Source organism: Hordeum vulgare, chromosome 6H (genome assembly GCF_904849725.1).
Source record: "Hordeum vulgare subsp. vulgare chromosome 6H, MorexV3_pseudomolecules_assembly, whole genome shotgun sequence".
In the NCBI taxonomy this organism is placed as follows: domain Eukaryota; kingdom Viridiplantae; phylum Streptophyta; class Magnoliopsida; order Poales; family Poaceae; genus Hordeum; species Hordeum vulgare.
In genome coordinates this window covers 536914641-536934228 of record NC_058523.1, presented here as the reverse complement: position 1 = coordinate 536934228, position 19588 = coordinate 536914641, and positions in this window count along the sequence as shown.

Genomic DNA, 19588 nt, shown 5'->3' with positions numbered 1-19588 from the left:
GACGCGACACGTCGTAGGCACAAACGACCAAAGCCATGGGCCTGACGCCACCTTCAGGACATTGATCAAACGGCGAGACGAGGAGATCCATCGAGGATCTCAACACTGAGGGCAAGTAGACCACCAGAATAGACCGGGGGGAAAACACGACATGGTTGAAAGGTGTCAAGTAGCTAAGACTGTGCGACAAGACTGTTGTGTCACCGACGAAGCCAAAAGGAGGCGCGCAACAAAAACCATTCAACACCGACGTATAGCAACCTTGGTTGAAAGGTAACCCAATTAAGGCCACCCTCTAACATCAAGGCAGCTCTACCTTGGCGGTGACGGCGGCTATCCTTGGTCGTGCCCTTCTTGGAGGCACCGTTTTGAAGGCCTAGCTTCGTTGTTCTCCGATTCACGTCTCTATTGTTGTCGGTGGGATGGTTTGTCGGTGCCTGACACCTTTATATCTTGCTTTGGGTGTATGCTTGTGTGCGTTGTTTGGTCTCTCAGATGTATTCAATGATGGTTGATTTTTAATATAAAGCGGGAAAAATCTTTTTTCGATAAGACAACTCTACCTATGCCTAGGCCTCCATGAAACAAACTATGTTTGAGGCCCCAAAATGGACGGACCCAAAGAGGGCATAGCATGGGGCCATGCCCCAAAATTTCAAATTCCTATAGAATTCAAAGGATTTTTTTTTTGAAATTTCATATAAGTGCCCCACTTAACCACCCCTCCCTCTCCCCACTCACCACAACCATCACATACACGCGCTCTAACTTTTTTCTGAGACATGAGCCAAAGTTATACCTTTTTGTTTACATGGTGGCAACTCTGCTTAAAGATTATGTGGTTGTCTTACGCACAATTTCCTATTAATGGGGTTTTGTTTTTTCCATGGTTTCCCTATGTTGTAATACTAGCACATGCATCATTCAATATCTTCCTTTTCGTCTTCCGCAAATTTATGGAAGCTGTATAGTCCCAAACCAGCTAAAACATCCGACAAGTCAAAAAACAAAAAATATTTCACTATCAAGGTGGAAGATCTTTTTTGTTTGCCTTTTCCATTCATGGGGCTTTCTCTTATTTATTGAAGGACTTCGTTCTAATATATGGCCCCCTTTTTTCTCAGCAATTTTTCTTATCTCTAATTTAGTTCATGTAGGTATGCTCTTGATAGAAAATCCAACATATTTGATGTATTTGTTGTGGTGTAATAACTCTGCATCTTACCATGAATCAGATCACGTGGCACGGTGTAACAAAGTGCACCAGAAACCAATTATACCAAGCGGATGCACATGCATATAAGTGAATGGAGTACTATAGGAGGGTGGTTATAAAAGTTAAAAGAAAGAGGTTTTGGGAGAGTTGGATGCTCTGGACAACAAATGTGAATTTAGTGCTCTAAGTTTGGGGAGAAAATAGGATGTTGCTTTTAGAATCTGATTTGACAAGATTATTGAGGATGATGAGATTAAGTGGAGACAAATAGCAAAGGAGAAAGATCTTAAGGAGGGTGATGAAAATACTAAGTGTGTCCATCTCAAAGCTTGTGGTGGAAAAAAGAAGAACGCTATTCAGGTGCTTTATAAGGATGGTGATGAAATCAAAGGGGACCAAGATCTTTTAAGGAATGCCACTAACTTCTATAAATATCGTTTTGGATCCCCTTGGATCACTAATGGTAACATTGATGGTATTGGTTGTGACACCCTTGGTTTCATGCTGACAATTGACTTCACATTGGAGGAACTAAAAAAACACTTTTTTTACATGAAACACAAAAAAACAGCCGGACCTGTTGGTTATGTGCTGAATTTTATTTGGATGTTTGGGATATACTCAAAGATGACCTCATGGAGCTTTTTAATAAGTTTCATAAGGGAAAATTGGACGTTGAGAGGATAAACGGTTCGCCTAATTTCCATTTTATGTTACAAACAGAGATGCAGTATGAATATAATTATTTGCAACGCTTCAAACAATTCACTTCACTTCCATTTTATGTTTCAAATAGTTCACTTAACTTCCAGTCTGCAATTGGTCTCTGCGCTAATTGGCGCAACGGGTCATCTAGTTACTTAAAAAGTTAGGAGAAAGCTAGCATTTCAAATAATTTATAATGTATGGAGTGCAATGTAGTGCCAAATAAGAAGCTTGCCTTCACTATTTTGCCATATATTAAGCAGTGTGAAAATTACGAAACAAAGATCAAGGGGCGTTGATGATTATCCCTCTTGCGGTCGTGCTAGCTGCCGCTCTCGCCCAAATCGTTAACCCTTTCTAGCATGCGAGCGAGAGAAGAGAGAAGAATGGTAAGCCGATGCATTGTGTATCAAGTTCGGTGGAAAATGTTCAATGGGGTATAAGATGAAAACATAATAGTAGGGGGTAAAATGCAGCAATAAAATGGGGATAAATATTGGGCTCTTACGTAGGTGCATCGCATGTAAATTAAATTTTTCTTACACACAGAACAACCAAAAACATGCTATGAAGGTGCATCACAGATCGTTACCACTAGACGCGCAGTGCTGTGCAACAGAAGTAGAGTTGAGGCAGCGCGTCCGCATGGTCCGCCTCCTCCTTGTCCGGTCTCCGTCGAACAGCCGGTCGCCAGATTCTCTCCCTCGAATAGTCGGTCGCTGGATCCCACGTATAGGTTCGTCGGAGCGGCACGAGTGCACCACCTCTAACGGTATCCGTGCGTGCAGGAGGAACACCGTGTTGCGGACTGCTAGATCCGATCACACAGTCGGCGACGAGTGGAGGCGGCTGGTTGCAACACATGCAAAGCCCTAATGACGGCGTCGAAGCGATCAATTGAATGAGTGTGCCACACCTCCATTATTTATAGGCCTCCACCGCGGGCTAACACTTGGGGCTCGCACGGATTCTAAAGCCTATGTGTTCATTTCCTTAAGCGCGCGACCTCTTAGGTTCTCGTTCACTTGGTCACGAGTCAGATTACATCCGACTTGACTAGCCGGTAGAAACCTGTACTTCACACTTTTATTCCCTTTGCTACACGATATTGTTATCGTGTACAAGGCGACATGGTCATCCTTATTGTAGCACGACCTCTTTCTCGTTCCTATGAATCCGACCAACACTTCGGATTATCTCATAATCCTCATCGCATGGCCGTGCTTATCCAGGTCGGATCACCCGAGGGGATTAGAGTATATCTCGCCTAATCGGAGGGGCAAACCTCATCTTTCTCGACACGTCTCGCAACACGGGTCTGGACAAGTGGGAGACTGTTGGAAATATGCCCTAGAGGCAATAATAAATTAGTTATTATTATATTTCTTAGTTCATGATAATCGTTTATTATCCATGCTATAATTGTATTGATTGGAAACACAATACTTGTGTGGATACATAGACAAAACACAGTCCCTAGTAAGCCTCTAGTTGACTAGCTCGTTGATCAAAGATGGTCAAGGTTTCCTGGCCATAGGCAAGTGTTGTCACTTGATAACGGGATCACATCATTAGGAGAATCATGTGATGGACTAGACCCAAACTAATAGACGTAGCATGTTGATCGTGTCATTTTGTTGCTACTGTTTTCTACGTGTCAAGTATTTATTCCTATGACCATGAGATCATATAACTCACTGACACCGGAGGAATGCTTTCTGTGTATCAAACGTCGCAACGTAACTGGGTGACTATAAAGATGCTCTACAGGTATCTCCGAAGGTGTTAGTTGAGTTAGTATGGATCAAGACTGGGATTTGTCACTCCGTGTGACGGAGAGGTATCTCGGGGCCCACTCGGTAATACAACATCACACACAAGCCTTGCAAGCAATGTAACTTAGTGTAAGTTGCGGGATCTTGTATTACGGAACGAGTAAAGAGACTTGCCGGTAAACGAGATTGAAATAGGTATGCGGATACTGACGATCGAATCTCGGGCAACTAACATACCGAAGGACAAAGGGAATGACATACGGGATTATACGAATCCTTGGCACTGAGGTTCAAACGATAAGATCTTCGTAGAATATGTAGGATCCAATATGGGCATCCAGGTCCCGCTGTTGGATATTGACCGAGGAGTCTCTCGGGTCATGTCTACATAGTTCTCGAACCCGCAGGGTCTGCACACTTAAGGTTCGACGTTGTTTTATGCGTATTTGAGTTATATGGTTGGTTACCGAATGTTGTTCGGAGTCCCGGATGAGATCACGGACGTCACGAGGGTTTCCGGAATGGTCCGGAAACGAAGATTGATATATAGGATGACCTCATTTGGTTACCGGAAGGTTTTCGTGCATTACCGGAAAAGTTTCGGGCTCATCGGTAGTGTACCGGGAGTGCCGGGAGGGGTGCCGGGGACCATCGGGAGGGGTGTCACGCCCCAAGGGGTCTCATGGGCTATGGGAAGAGATAAACCAGCCCCTAGTGGGCTGGAATAAGTTCCCACTAAGGCCCATAAGGTTTGAGAAGGAAAAAACACAAGGTGGAAAGAGTTTCCAAGTGGGAAGGTGGAATCCTACTCCAAGTAGGATTGGAGTAGGACTCCTCCACCTCCAATTTCGGCCAAACCTTTAGGTTTTGAGGCTGCCTCCTCCCCTCCCTCCCACCTATATATACGGAGGTTTTAGGGCTGATTTGAGACGACTTTCTCACGGCTGCCCGACCACATACCTCCATAGTTTTTCCTCTAGATCGCGTTTCTGCGGAGCTCGGGCGGAGCCCTGCTGAGACAAGATCATCACCAACCTCCGGAGCGCCGTCACGCTGCCGGAGAACTCTTCTACCTCTCCGTCTCTCTTGCTGGATCAAGAAGGCCGAGATCATCGTCGAGCTGTACGTGTGCTGAACGCGGAGGTGCCGTCCGTTCGGTACTAGATCGTGGGACTGATCGCGGGATTGTTCGCGGGGCGGATCGAGGGACGTGAGGACGTTCCACTACATCAACCGCGTTCCCTAACGCTTCTGCTGTACGATCTACGAGGGTACGTAGATCACTCATCCCCTCTCGTAGATGGACATCACCATGATAGGTCTTCGTGCGCGTAGGAAAATTTTTGTTTCCCATGCGACGTTCCCCAACAGTGGCATCATGAGCTAGGTTCATGCGTAGATGTCTTCTCGAGTAGAACACAAAAGTTTTTGTGGGCGGTGATGTGCGTTTTGCTGCCCTCCTTAGTCTTTTCTTGATTCCGCGGTATTGTTGGATTGAAGCGGCTTGGACCGACATTACTCGTACGCTTACGAGAGACTGGTTTCATCGTTACGAGTAACCCCCTTTGCTCAAAGATGACTGGCAAGTGACGGTTTCTCCAACTTTAGTTGAATCGGATTTGACCGAGGAGGTCCTTGGATGAGGTTAAATAGCAACTCATATATCTCCGTTGTGGTGTTTGCGTAAGTAAGATGCGATCCTACTAGATACCCTTGGTCACCACGTAAAACATGCAACAACAAAATTAGAGGACGTCTAACTTGTTTTTGCAGGGTATGATTGTGATGTGATATGGCCAACGATGTGATGTGATATATTGGATGTATGAGATGATCATGTTGTAATAGAAATATCGACTTGCACGTCGATGGTACGGCAACCGGCAGGAGCCATAGGGTTGTCTTTATACTAACATATGTGCTTGCAGATGCGTTTACTATTTTGCTAGGATGTAGCTTTAGTAGTAATAGCATAAGTAGCACGACAACCCCGATGGCAACACGTTGATGGATGATCATGGTGTGGCGCCGGTGACAAGAAGATCGTGCCGGTGCTTTGGTGATGGAGATCAAGAAGCACGTGATGATGGCCATATCATGTCACTTATGAATTGCATGTGATGTTAATCCTTTTATGCACCTTGTTTTGCTTAGAACGACGGTAGCATTATGAGGTGATCTCTCACTAAAATTTCAAGACGAAATTGTGTTCTCCCCGACTGTGCACCGTTGCGACAGTTCTTCGTTTCGAGACACCACGTGATGATCGGGTGTGATAGACTCAACGTTCACATACAACGGGTGCAAAACAGTTGCACACGCAGAACACTCGGGTTAAGCTTGACGAGCCTAGCATGTGCAGACATGGCCTCGGAACACGTGAGACCGAAAGGTCGAGCATGAATCGTATAGTTGATATGATTTGCATAGGGATGCTTACCACTGAAACTATTCTCGACTCACGTGATGATCGGACTTGAGATAGTGGATTTGGATCATGTACCACTCAAATGACTAGAGAGATGTACTTTTTGAGTGGGAGTTCTTAAGTAATATGATTAATTGAACTAATTGTCATGAACATAGTCTAATGGTCTTTGCGAATTACGATGTAGCTTGCGCTATAGCTCTACTGTTTTTTTATGTTCCTAGAGAAAATTTAGTTGAAAATTGATAGTAGCAACCTTTGCAGACTAAGTCTGTAAAACCGAGGATTGTCCTCGTTGCTGCGCAGAAGGCTTATGTCCTTAATGCACCACTCGGTGTGCTGCACCTCGAGCGTCGTCTGTGGATGCTGTGAACATCCGACATACACGTTTCTGATGACTACACGATAGTTCAGTGCAAAGTACTTAATGGCTTAGAAGCAAGGCACCGAAAACGTTTTAAAACGTCACGGAACATAAGTGATGTTCTAAAGAGATGAAATTGTGATTTCATGCTTGTGCCCTTGTTAAGAGGTACGAGACCTCCAACAAGATTCTTTGACCACAAAGTAAAGGAGAAAAGCTCAATCGTTGAGCATGTGCTCAAATTATCTGAGTACGACAATCACTCGAATCGAGTGGGAGCTAATCTTCCAGATGAGATAGTGATGGTTCTCCAAAATCACTGCCACCAAGCTTTGAGAGCTTCGTGATGAACTATAACATATCAAGGATAGATACAATGATCCTTGAGCGATTCGCGACGTTTGACACTGCGAAAGTAGAAATCAAGAAGGAGCATCAATAGTTGATGGTTTGAAAAACCACTAAGTTTCAAGAAAGGGGAGGGCTAGAAGGGATACTTCGTGAAACGGCAAAACAGTTGCTGCGCTAATGAAGAGACCCAAGATTGAACCCAAACCCGAGACTAAGTGCTTCTGTAATAAGGGGAACAGTCACTGAGGCGGAGCAACTCTAGATACTTGGGAGATAAGAAGGCTGGCAGAAGTCGAGAGAAGTATATTTGATATACATAATGTTGATGTGTACTTTACTAGTACTCCTAGTAGCACGAGGGTATTGGATACCGGTTCGGTTGCTAAGTGATTAGTAACGCGAAATGAAAGCTACGGCATAAGCGGAGACTAGCTAAAGGCGAGGTGACGATACGTGTTGGAAGTGTTTCCAAGGTTGATATGATCAAACGTCACACGCCCCCTCTACCATCGGGATTGGTGTTGAACCTAAATAATTGTTATTTGGTGCTTGCGTTAAGCATGAACATGATTGGATCGTGTTTATTGCAATACGATCATTCATTCAAAGAGAATAATGGTTACTCTATTTGCTTGAATAATCACCTTCAATGGTTTATTGAATCTCGATTGTAGTGTTACACATTGGTGCCAAAAGATACGAGTTAAATGATGATAGTACCACTTACTTGTGGCACTGCCGCTTGAGTCATGTTAGTATATAAATTGCATGAAGAGGCTCCATGCTGATGGATCTTTACTCACCTGATTTCGAATCACTAGTGACATGCAAATCATACCACATGAGCAAGGCCTTGTTTTCATTGAGATGAAACAAGATAGTAACTTGTTGGAAGTGATACATTTTGATGTATGCAGTCCAGTGAGTGCTGAGGCACACAGTGGATATCATTATGTTCTTACTTCACTGACGACTTGAGTAGATACAGGAGTATTTACTTAATGAATCACAAGTCTGAAATATTGAAAAGTTCAATTCTGTTTCAGAGTGAAGTTCGTCGTAACAAGAGGATAAACTGTCTACGATATGATCATAGAAATGAATATCTGAGTTGCGAGTTTTTGGTACACAGTTAAGACAATGTGGAAATTGTTTCAGAGTTCGTGCCACCTGGAACATCATGGTGTGATGATGTGTCTGAACGTCATAGCCACGCACTATTTAGTATGGTGCATGCTGTGATGTCTCTTATCGAATTACCACTATCGTTTATGGGTTATGCATTAGAGACAACCACATTCACTTTAAATAGGGCACCGCGTATTTCCGTTGAGATGACACAGTATAGACTGAGGTTTAGAGAAATCTAAACTGTCGTTTCTTGAAAGTTTGGGGCTTCGAAACTTATGTGAAAAAGTTTCAGTCTGATAAGCTCGAACCCAAAGCGGATAAATGCATCTTCATAGGATATCCAAAACAGTTGGGTACATCTCCTATCTCAGATCCAAAAGCAAAGTGTTTGCTTCTAGAAACGGATCCTTTCTCGAGAAAAGGTTTCTCTCGAAAGAATTGAGTGGGAGGGTAGTAGAACTTGATGAGGTTATTGAACCATCACTTCAACCAGTGTGTAGGAGGGCGTAGGAAGTTGTTCCTGTGGTGCCTACACCAATTGAAGTGGAAGCTGATGATGGTGATCATTAAGCTTCGAATCAAGTTACTACAAACCTCGTAGGTCGACAAGGTCGCGTACTGCTGCAGAGTAGTACGGTAACCCTGTCTTGGAGGTCATGTTGTTGAGCAACAGTGAACCTACGAGTTATGGAGAAAGCGATGGTGGGCCCAGATTCCGACAAATGGCTGGAAGCCATGAAATCCGAGAGAGGATCCATGTGTGAAAACAAAGTGTAGACTTTGGTAGAACTACTTGATGGTCATGGGACTATTGGGTAAAATGGATCTTTAAAAGAAGACAGACGATGATGGTGATAAGTCACTATTAAGAAAAGCTCGACTTGTCGCAAAGATGTTTTCGACAAGATCAAACAGTTGACTATGATGAGTCTTTCTCACTCGTAGCGATGCTAAAGGTCTGTTAGAATTGTGTTAGTAGTTGCTGCATTATTTATGAAATATTGCACGTAGGATGTCAAAACGTTGTTTCCTCGACGGTTTCCTTGAGCAAACATTGTATGTGATACAACCAGAAGGTTTTGTCGATCCTAAAGATACTAGCAAGTATGCAAGCTCCAGTGATCCTTCAATGGACTGGTGCAAGCATCTCGGAGTTGGAATAAGCACTTTGATGAGATGATCAAAGATTTTGGGTGTGTACAAGGTTTATGAGAAACTTGTATTTCCAAAGAAGTGAGTGGGAGCACTATAGAATTTCTGATAGGTATATGTGGTTGACATATTGTGGATCAGAAGTAATGTAGAATTTCTGTAAAGCATACAAGGTTGTTTGAAAGAAGTTTTCAAAGGAGTACCTGGATTACGCTACTTGAATGTTGAGCATCAAAGATCTATGGAGATAGATCGAAAGCGCTTAATAGAAGTTTCAACAAGATGCATGCCTTGACAAGTTTTTTGAAAGAGTTCAAAATAGACCAGCAAAGAAGGAGTTCTTGGTTGCGTTGTGAGGTGTGAATTTGAGTAAGACTCAAAACCCGACCACGGCAGAATAAAGAGAATAGACGAAGGTCGTCTTCTATGCCTTAGCCATAGAATCTAAAGTATGCCATGCTGTGTACCGCACCTGATGTGTGCCTTGACTCAAAGTCTGTTGAGGGTACAGAGAGTGATCCATGATTGAATCACTAGCAGCGGTCAAAATTTATCCTTAGTAACAAATGGACTAAGGAATTTTTCTCGATTATGGAGGTGGTTAAAGAGTTCGTCGTAAAGGGTTACGTCGATGCAAGCTTTGACACTAATCTGAATAACTATGAGTAGTGAAACGGATTCATATAGTAGAGTGGATATTTGGAGCATTTCCGAATAGCACGTAGTAGCAGCATCTATAAGATGACATAAAGATTTGTAAAGAACGCACGGATCTGAAATTTTCAGAACCGTTGACTAAAACCTCTCTCACAAGCAAGACATGATCAGACCCCATAACTATATGGGTGTTGGATTCGTTGGAATCACATGGTGATGTGAACTAGATTATTGACTCTAGTGCAAGTGGGAGACTGTTGGAAATATGCCCTAGAGGCAATAATAAATTAGTTATTATTATATTTCTTAGTTCATGATAATCGTTTATTATCCATGCTATAATTGTATTGATTGGAAACACAATACTTGTGTGGATACATAGACAAAACACAGTCCCTAGTAAGCCTCTAGTTGACTAGCTCGTTGATCAAAGATGGTCAAGGTTTCCTGGCCATAGGCAAGTGTTGTCACTTGATAACGGGATCACATCATTAGGAGAATCATGTGATGGACTAGACCCAAACTAATAGACGTAGCATGTTGATCGTGTCATTTTGTTGCTACTGTTTTCTACGTGTCAAGTATTTATTCCTATGACCATGAGATCATATAACTCACTGACACCGGAGGAATGCTTTGTGTGTATCAAACGTCGCAACGTAACTGGGTGACTATAAAGATGCTCTACAGGTATCTCCGAAGGTGTTAGTTGAGTTAGTATGGATCAAGACTGGGATTTGTCACTCCGTGTGACGGAGAGGTATCTCGGGGCCCACTCGGTAATACAACATCACACACAAGCCTTGCAAGCAATGTAACTTAGTGTAAGTTGCGGGATCTTGTATTACGGAACGAGTAAAGAGACTTGCCGGTAAACGAGATTGAAATAGGTATGCGGATACTGACGATCGAATCTCGGGCAACTAACATACCGAAGGACAAAGGGAATGACATACGGGATTATACGAATCCTTGGCACTGAGGTTCAAACGATAAGATCTTCGTAGAATATGTAGGATCCAATATGGGCATCCAGGTCCCGCTGTTGGATATTGACCGAGGAGTCTCTCGGGTCATGTCTACATAGTTCTCGAACCCGCAGGGTCTGCACACTTAAGGTTCGACGTTGTTTTATGCGTATTTGAGTTATATGGTTGGTTACCGAATGTTGTTCGGAGTCCCGGATGAGATCACGGACGTCACGAGGGTTTCCGGAATGGTCCGGAAACGAAGATTGATATATAGGATGACCTCATTTGGTTACCGGAAGGTTTTCGTGCATTACCGGAAAAGTTTCGGGCTCATCGGTAGTGTACCGGGAGTGCCGGGAGGGGTGCCGGGGACCATCGGGAGGGGTGTCACGCCCCAAGGGGTCTCATGGGCTATGGGAAGAGATAAACCAGCCCCTAGTGGGCTGGAATAAGTTCCCACTAAGGCCCATAAGGTTTGAGAAGGAAAAAACACAAGGTGGAAAGAGTTTCCAAGTGGGAAGGTGGAATCCTACTCCAAGTAGGATTGGAGTAGGACTCCTCCACCTCCAATTTCGGCCAAACCTTTAGGTTTTGAGGCTGCCTCCTCCCCTCCCTCCCACCTATATATACGGAGGTTTTAGGGCTGATTTGAGACGACTTTCTCACGGCTGCCCGACCACATACCTCCATAGTTTTTCCTCTAGATCGCGTTTCTGCGGAGCTCGGGCGGAGCCCTGCTGAGACAAGATCATCACCAACCTCCGGAGCGCCGTCACGCTGCCGGAGAACTCTTCTACCTCTCCGTCTCTCTTGCTGGATCAAGAAGGCCGAGATCATCGTTGAGCTGTACGTGTGCTGAACGCGGAGGTGCCGTCCGTTCGGTACTAGATCGTGGGACTGATCGCGGGATTGTTCGCGGGGCGGATCGAGGGACGTGAGGACGTTCCACTACATCAACCGCGTTCTCTAACGCTTCTGCTGTACGATCTACGAGGGTACGTAGATCACTCATCCCCTCTCGTAGATGGACATCACCATGATAGGTCTTCGTGCGCGTAGGAAAATTTTTGTTTCCCATGCGACGTTCCCCAACAGAAACCTACCTTTGTAACTACCCAGTCACGGAGTAGCGTTTAATTGGCCCAAAGAAGCCCTATTACCATCCCGAGTACATGCGCCATCTCAGGTCTTGGGACATAGAACATATGTTGTACTATAACTCACAGATGACCGATCGCTATGTCTCCTAGTTGGGCTTGTCCAACTCAGACCTTATCTCGACCCGGATTCGACTACATCGAATCCGATATGGTATTTCTGAGTCCATATTATCCGACTAGCATCCAATGCTACATGATCAGTCAGATCGGACCATCCATCGTGTCATATGCTAGTCTAACTAGTTGTGTGTCCACACAACCCTTTCAACTAGGGACCATTTAGGACAATCATCATACAATGCATAGTCTCACAAATAAGTCACGTACTTGTTAATACACATCATTGATAATGTTCAAGGACTGTCTTTATTCATAAACACATATGAAATAGCATCATACATGATTGCCTCTAGGGCATATCTTCAAAAGAAAAACCATCACAAAGGTACAAAAACAGGGTAAAAAGTGTACTCACTCTAAATTTTAGAGAATTCAATTCCTAGGGATATTTTAGTTTGTAGCATCAAAATCCATAGATATTTTCTAATTCTAAGAAGATTTTCCAGGAGTGTTTACATTTCAATGACTACTATAACATGCACTTAACTCAGTTTTTTTGTGCATCTTTCTTATGGCACCAAACAATAACAATTACACATTATTGTGCCCTCAATTCTTGTAGGATTCAACGGGCCATGACATCCAATTTCAACACTTAAGGCTTAGAACCAAGGTGGGGTCTATTTGTGCGTTGTATTTATCATGGAAACGAAGAAAACTTTCAATGAAGTTTGAGCCCATAGAAAATTTAGTGTGCAATTGAATTCTGAGGAATATTCTTATATGATACATCCTGCCATACAACCCTAGTAAGGAAATTCCTGATGGTTAAAATTCTCCAAAATACCTATGAAAATCCTTTGAATCAAAGAGGCACCAAGTAAAGTAAGACATCGAGCACTATGATAGGGATGGTGATTCTTCATGAACAAGTTGTTGGAAATATGCCCTAGAGGCAATAATAAATTAGTTATTATTATATTTCTTAGTTCATGATAATCGTTTATTATCCATGCTATAATTGTATTGATTGGAAACACAGTGCATGTGTGGATACATAGACAAAACACTGTTCCTAGTAAGCCTCTAGTTGACTAGCTCGTTGATCAAAGATGGTCAAGGTTTCCTGAACATAGGCAAGTGTTGTCACTTGATAACGGGATCACATCATTAGGAGAATCATGTGATGGACTAGATCCAAACTAATAGACGTAGCATGTTGATCGTGTCATTTTGTTGCTACTGTTTTCAGCGTGTGAAGTATTTGTTCCTATGACCATGAGATCATATAACTCACTGACACCGGAGGAATGCTTTCTGTGTATCAAACGTCGCAACGTAACTGGGTGACTATAAAGATGCTCTACAGGTATCTCCGAAGGTGTTCGTTGAGTTAGTATGGATCGAGACTGGGATTTGTCACTCCGTGTGACGGAGAGGTATCTCGGGGCCCACTCGGTAATACAACATCACACACAAGCCTTGCAAGCAATGTGACTTAGTGTAAGTTGCGGGATCTTGTATTATGGAACGAGTAAAGAGACTTGCCGGTAAACGAGATTGAAATAGGTATGCGGATACTGACGATCGAATCTCGGGCAAGTAACATAACGAAGGACAAAGGGAATGACATACGGGATTATATGAATCCTTGGCACTGAGGTTCAAACGATAAGATCTTCGTAGAATATGTAGGATCCAATATGGGCATCCAGGTCCCGCTATTGGATATTGACCGAGGAGTCACTCGGGTCATGTCTACATAGTTCTCGAACCCGCAGGGTCTGCACACTTAAGGTTCGACGTTATTTTATGCGTATTTGAGTTATATGGTTGGTTACCGAATGTTGTTCGGAGTCACGGATGAGATCACGGACGTCACGAGGGTTTCCGGAATGGTCCGGAAACGAAGATTGATATATAGGATGACTTCATTTGGTTACCGGAAGGTTTTCGGGCATTACCGGTAATGTACCGGAAATGACGAATGGGTTCCGGATCTTCACCGGGAGGGGGGACCACCCACCCGGGAGGGCCCAAGGACCTTGGGGGTGGCGCACCAAGTAGGTGGGGTCAGCCCAAGGCTGTGTTGCGCAAGAGAAAGAAAAACCAAAAGAAGAGAAAGAAAAAAAAGGAAAGGTGGGAAAAGAGAGAAGGACTCTACCTTCCAATCCTAGTTGGACTAGGATTGGAGGAGGACTCCTCCTCCCCTTGGTGGCGCAGCCCTTGGGGCTCCTTGAGCCTCAAGGCAAGCCTCCCCTCCCTCCTCCTATATATATGGAGCAATTAGGGCTGATTTGAGACAACTTTTTCAAGGCAGCCCGACCACATACCTCCACGGTTTTACCTCTAGATCGCGTTTTTGCGGAGCTCAGGCGGAGCCCTGCTGAGATTAGATCACCACCAACCTCTGGAGCGCCGTCACGCTGCCGGAGAACTCATCTACCTCTCCGTCTCTCTTGCTGGATCAAGAAGGCCGAGATCATCGTCGAGCTGTACGTGTGCTGAACGCGGAGGTGCCGTCCGTTCGGCACTAGATCGTGGGACGGTTCGTGGGACGGTTCGCGGGGCGGATCGAGGGACATGAGGACGTTCCACTACATCAACCGCGTTTCTTAATGCTTCTGCTGTGCGATCTACAAGGGTACGTAGATCAGAAATCCCCTCTCGTAGATGGACATCACCATGATAGGACTTCGTGCGCGTAGGAAATTTTTTGTTTCCGATGCGACGTTCCCCAACAGTGGTATCAGAGCCAGGTTCATGCGCAGATGTAATCTCGAGTAGAACACAAAAGTTTTTGTGGGCGGTGATGTGCGTTTTGCTGCCCTCCTTAGTCTTTTCTTGATTCCGAGGTATTGTTGGATCGAAGCGGCTCGGACCGACATTACTCATACGCTTACGAGAGACTAGTTTCATCGCTACGAGTAACTCCGTTGCTCAAAGATGACCAGCGAGTGTTGATTTCTCCAACTTTAGTTGAATCGGATTTGACCGAGAAGGTCCTTGGATGAGGTTAAATAGCAATTCATATATCTCCGTTGTGGTGTTTGCGTAAGTAAGATGCGATCCTACTAGATACCCATGGTCACCACGTAAAACATGCAACAACAATTAGAGGACGTCTAACTTGTTTTTGCAGGGTATGCTTGTGATGTGATATGGCCAACGATGTGATGTGATATATTGGATGTATGAGATGATCATGTTGTAATAGTTAATATCGACCTGCACGTCGATGGTACGGCAACCGGCAGGAGCCATAGGGTTGTCTTTAAACTAACGTTTGTGCTTGCAGATGCGTTTACTATATTGCTAGGACGTAGCTTTAGTAGTAATAGCATGAGTAGCACGACAACCCCGATGGAGACACGTTGATGGAAATCATGATGATGGAGATCATGGTGTGACGCCGGTGACAAGAAGATCGTGTCGGTGCTTTGGTGATGGAGATCAAGAAGCACATGATGATAGCCATATCATGTCACTTATGAATTGCATGTGATGTTAATCCTTTATGCACCTTATCTTGCTTAGAACGACGCTAGCATTATGAGGTGATCTCTCACTAAAATTTCAAGACGAAATTGTGTTCTCCCTGACTGTGCACCGTTGCGACAGTTCTTCGTTTCAAGACACCACATGATGATCGGGTGTGATAGACTCAACGTTCACATACAACGGGTGCAAAACAGTTGCACACGCGGAACACTCGGATTAAGCTTGACGAGCCTAGCATGTGCAGACATGGCCTCGGAACACATGAGACCGAAAGGTCGAGCATGAATCGTATAGTTGATATGATTAGCATAGAGATGCTTACCACTGAAACTATTCTCGACTCACGTGATGATCGGACTTGAGATAGTGGATTTGGATCATGTACCACTCAAATGACTAGAGAGATGTACTTTTTGAGTGGGAGTTCTTAAGTAATATGATTAATTGAACTAATTGTCATGAACATAGTCTAATGGTCTTTGCGAATTACGATGTAGCTTGCGCTATAGCTCTACTATTTTTATATGTTCCTAGAGAAAATTTAGTTGAAAGTTGATAGTAGCAAACTTTGCAGAGGATTGTCCTCGTTGCTGCGCAGAAGGCTTATGTCCTTAATGCACCACTCGGTGTGCTGCACCTCGAGCGTCGTCTGTGGATGCTGTGAACATCCGACATACACGTTTCTGATGACTACACGATAGTTCAGTGCAAAATACTTAATGGCTTAGAAGCAAGGCGCCGAAGACGTTTTGAAACGTCACGGAACATAAGAGATGTTCTAAAGAGATGAAATTGTGATTTCATGCTTGTGCCCTTGTTAAGAGGTGTGAGACCTCCGACAAGATTCATTGTCCACGAAGTAAAGGAGAAAATCTCAATCGTTGAGCGTGTGCTCAGATTATCTGAGTACGACAATCGCTTGAATCAAGTGGGAGTTGATCTTCCAGATAAGATAGTGATGGTTCTCCAAAGTCACTGCTGTTGGGGAACGTCGCATGGGAAACAAAAAATTTCCTACGCGCACGAAGACCTATCATTGTGATGTCCATCTACGAGAGGGGATGAGTGATCTACGTACCCTTGTAGACCGTACAGCAGAAGCGTTAGAGAACGCGGTTGATGTAGTGGAACGTCCTCACGTCCCTCGATCCGCCCCGCGAACAATCCCGCGATCAGTCCCACGATCTAGTACCGAACGGACGACACCTCCGCGTTCAGCACACGTACAGCTCGACGATGATCTCGGCCTTCTTGATCCAGCAAGAGAGACGGAGAGGTAGAAGAGTTCTCCGGCAGCGAGACGGCGCTCCGGAGGTTGGTGATGACCTTGTCTCAGCAGGGCTCCGCCCGAGCTCCGCAGAAACGCGATCTAGAGGAAAAACCGTGGAGGTATGTGGTCGGGCTGCCGTGGAAAAGTCGTCTCAAATCAGCCCTAAAATCTCCGTATATATAGGTGGGAGGGAGGGGGCCTTGCATTGGGGTCCAAGGACCCTCAAGGGGGTCGGCCGAGCCAAGTGGGAGGACTCTCCCCCCCCAAACCGAGTTGGACTAGGTTTGGTGGGAGGGAGTCCCCCTTCCTTCCCACCTCCTCCTTTTTTTTCTTTCTCTCTTGATTTTCTTCTCCTTGGCGCATAGGGCACTTGTGGGCTTTCCCACCAGCCCACTAAGGGCTGGTATGTCTCCCCCAAGGCCTATGGGCTTCCCCGGGGTGGGTTGCCCCCCCGGTGAACTCCCGGAACCCATTCGTCATTCCCGGTACATTCCCGGTAACTCCGAAAACCTTCCGGTAATCAAATGAGGTCATCCTATATATCAATCTTCGTTTCCGGACCATTCCAGAAACCCTCGTGACATCCTTGATCTCATCCGGGACTCCGAACAACATTCGGTAACCAACCATATAACTCAAATACGCATAAAACAACGTCGAACCTTAAGTGTGCAGACCCTGCGGGTTCGAGAACTATGTGGACATGACCCGAGAGACTCCTCGGTCAATATCCAATAGCGGGACCTGGATGCCCATATTGGATCCTACATATTCTACGAAGATCTTATCGTTTGAACCTCAGTGCCAAGGATTCGTATAATCCCGTATGTCATTCCCTTTGTCCTTCGGTATGTTACTTGCCCGAGATTCGATCGTCAGTATCCGCATACCTATTTCAATCTCGTTTACCGGCAAGTCTCTTTACTCGTTCCGTAATACAAGATCCCGCAACTTACACTAAGTTACATTGCTTGCAAGGCTTGTGCGTGATGTTGTATTACCGAGTGGGCCCCGAGATACCTCTCCGTCACACGGAGTGACAAATCCCAGTCTTGATCCATACTAACTCAACTAACACCTTCGAAGATACCTGTAGAGCATCTTTATAGTCACCCAGTTACGTTGCGACGTTTGATACACACAAAGCATTCCTCCGGTGTGAGTGAGCTATATGATCTCATGGTCATAGGAATAAATACTTGAGACGCAGAAAACAGTAGCAACAAAATGACACGATCAACATGCTACGTCTATTAGTTTGGGTCTAGTCCATCACATGATTCTCCTAATGATGTGATCCCATTATCAAGTGACAACACTTGCCTATGCCCAGGAAACCTTGACCATCTTTGATCAACGAGCTAGTCAACTAGAGGCTTACTAGGGACAGTGTTTTGTCTATGTATCCACACAAGTACTGTGTTTCCAATCAATACAATTATAGCATGGATAATAAACGGTTATCATGAACTAAGAAATATAATAATAACTAATTTATTATTGCCTCTAGGGCATATTTCCAACAGTCTCCCACTTGCACTACAGTCAATAATCTAGTTCACATCACCATGTGATTCCAACGAATCCAACACCCATATAGTTATGGGGTCTGATCACGTCTTGCTCGTGAGAGAGGTTTTAGTCAACGGTTCTGAAATTTCAGATCCGTGCGTTCTTTACAAATCTTTATGTCATCTTATAGATGCTGCTACTACGTGCTATTCGGAAATGCTCCAAATATCTACTCTACTATATGAATCCGTTTCACTACTCATAGTTATTCGGATCAGTGTCAAAGCTTGCATCGACGTAACCCTTTACGACGAACTCTTTAACCACCTCCATAATCGAGAAAAATTCCTTAGTCCATTTGTTACTAAGGATAAATTTTGACCGTTGCTAGTGATTCAATCATGGATCACTCTCTGTACCTCTCAACAGACTTTGAGTCAAGGCACACATCAGGTGCGGTACACAGCATGGCATACTTTAGATTCTACGGCTAAGGCATAGAAGACGACCTTCGTCTATTCTCTTTATTCTGCCGTGGTCGGGTTTTGAGTCTTACTCAAATTCACACCTTACAACGCAACCAAGAACTCCTTCTTTACTGATCTATTTTGAACTCCTTCAAAAACTTGTCAAGGCATGCATCTTGTTGAAACTTCTATTAACCGCTTTCGATCTATCTCCATAGATTTTTGATGCTCAACGTTCAAGTAGCGCAATCTAGGTATTCCTTTGAAAAACTCCTTTCAAACAACCTTGTATGCTTTACAGAAATTCTACATTACTTCTGATCCACAATATGTCAACCACATATACTTATCAGAAATTCTATAGTGCTCCCACTCACTTCTTTGGAAATACAAGTTTCTCATAAACCTTGTACAAACCCAAAATCTTTGATCATCTCATCAAAATATATATATTCCAACTCCGAGATGCTTGCACCAGTCCATTGAAGGATCGCTGGAGCTTGCATACTTGCTAGTATCTTTAGGATCGACAAAATCTTCTGGTTGTATCACATACAATGTTTGCTCAAGGAAACCGTTGAGAAAACAATGTTTTGACATCCTACGTGCAATATTTCATAAATAATGCATCAACAACTAACATAATTCTAACAGACCTTTAGCATCGCTACGAGTGAGAAAGTCTCATCATAGTCAACTGTTTGATCTTGTCGAAAACATCTTTGCGACAAGTCGAGCTTTTCTTAATAGTGACTTATCACCATCATCGTCTGTCTTCTTTTAAAGATCCATTTTTACTCAATAGTCCTATGACCATCAAGTAGTTCTACCAAAGTCTACACTTTGTTTTCACACATGGATCCTCTCT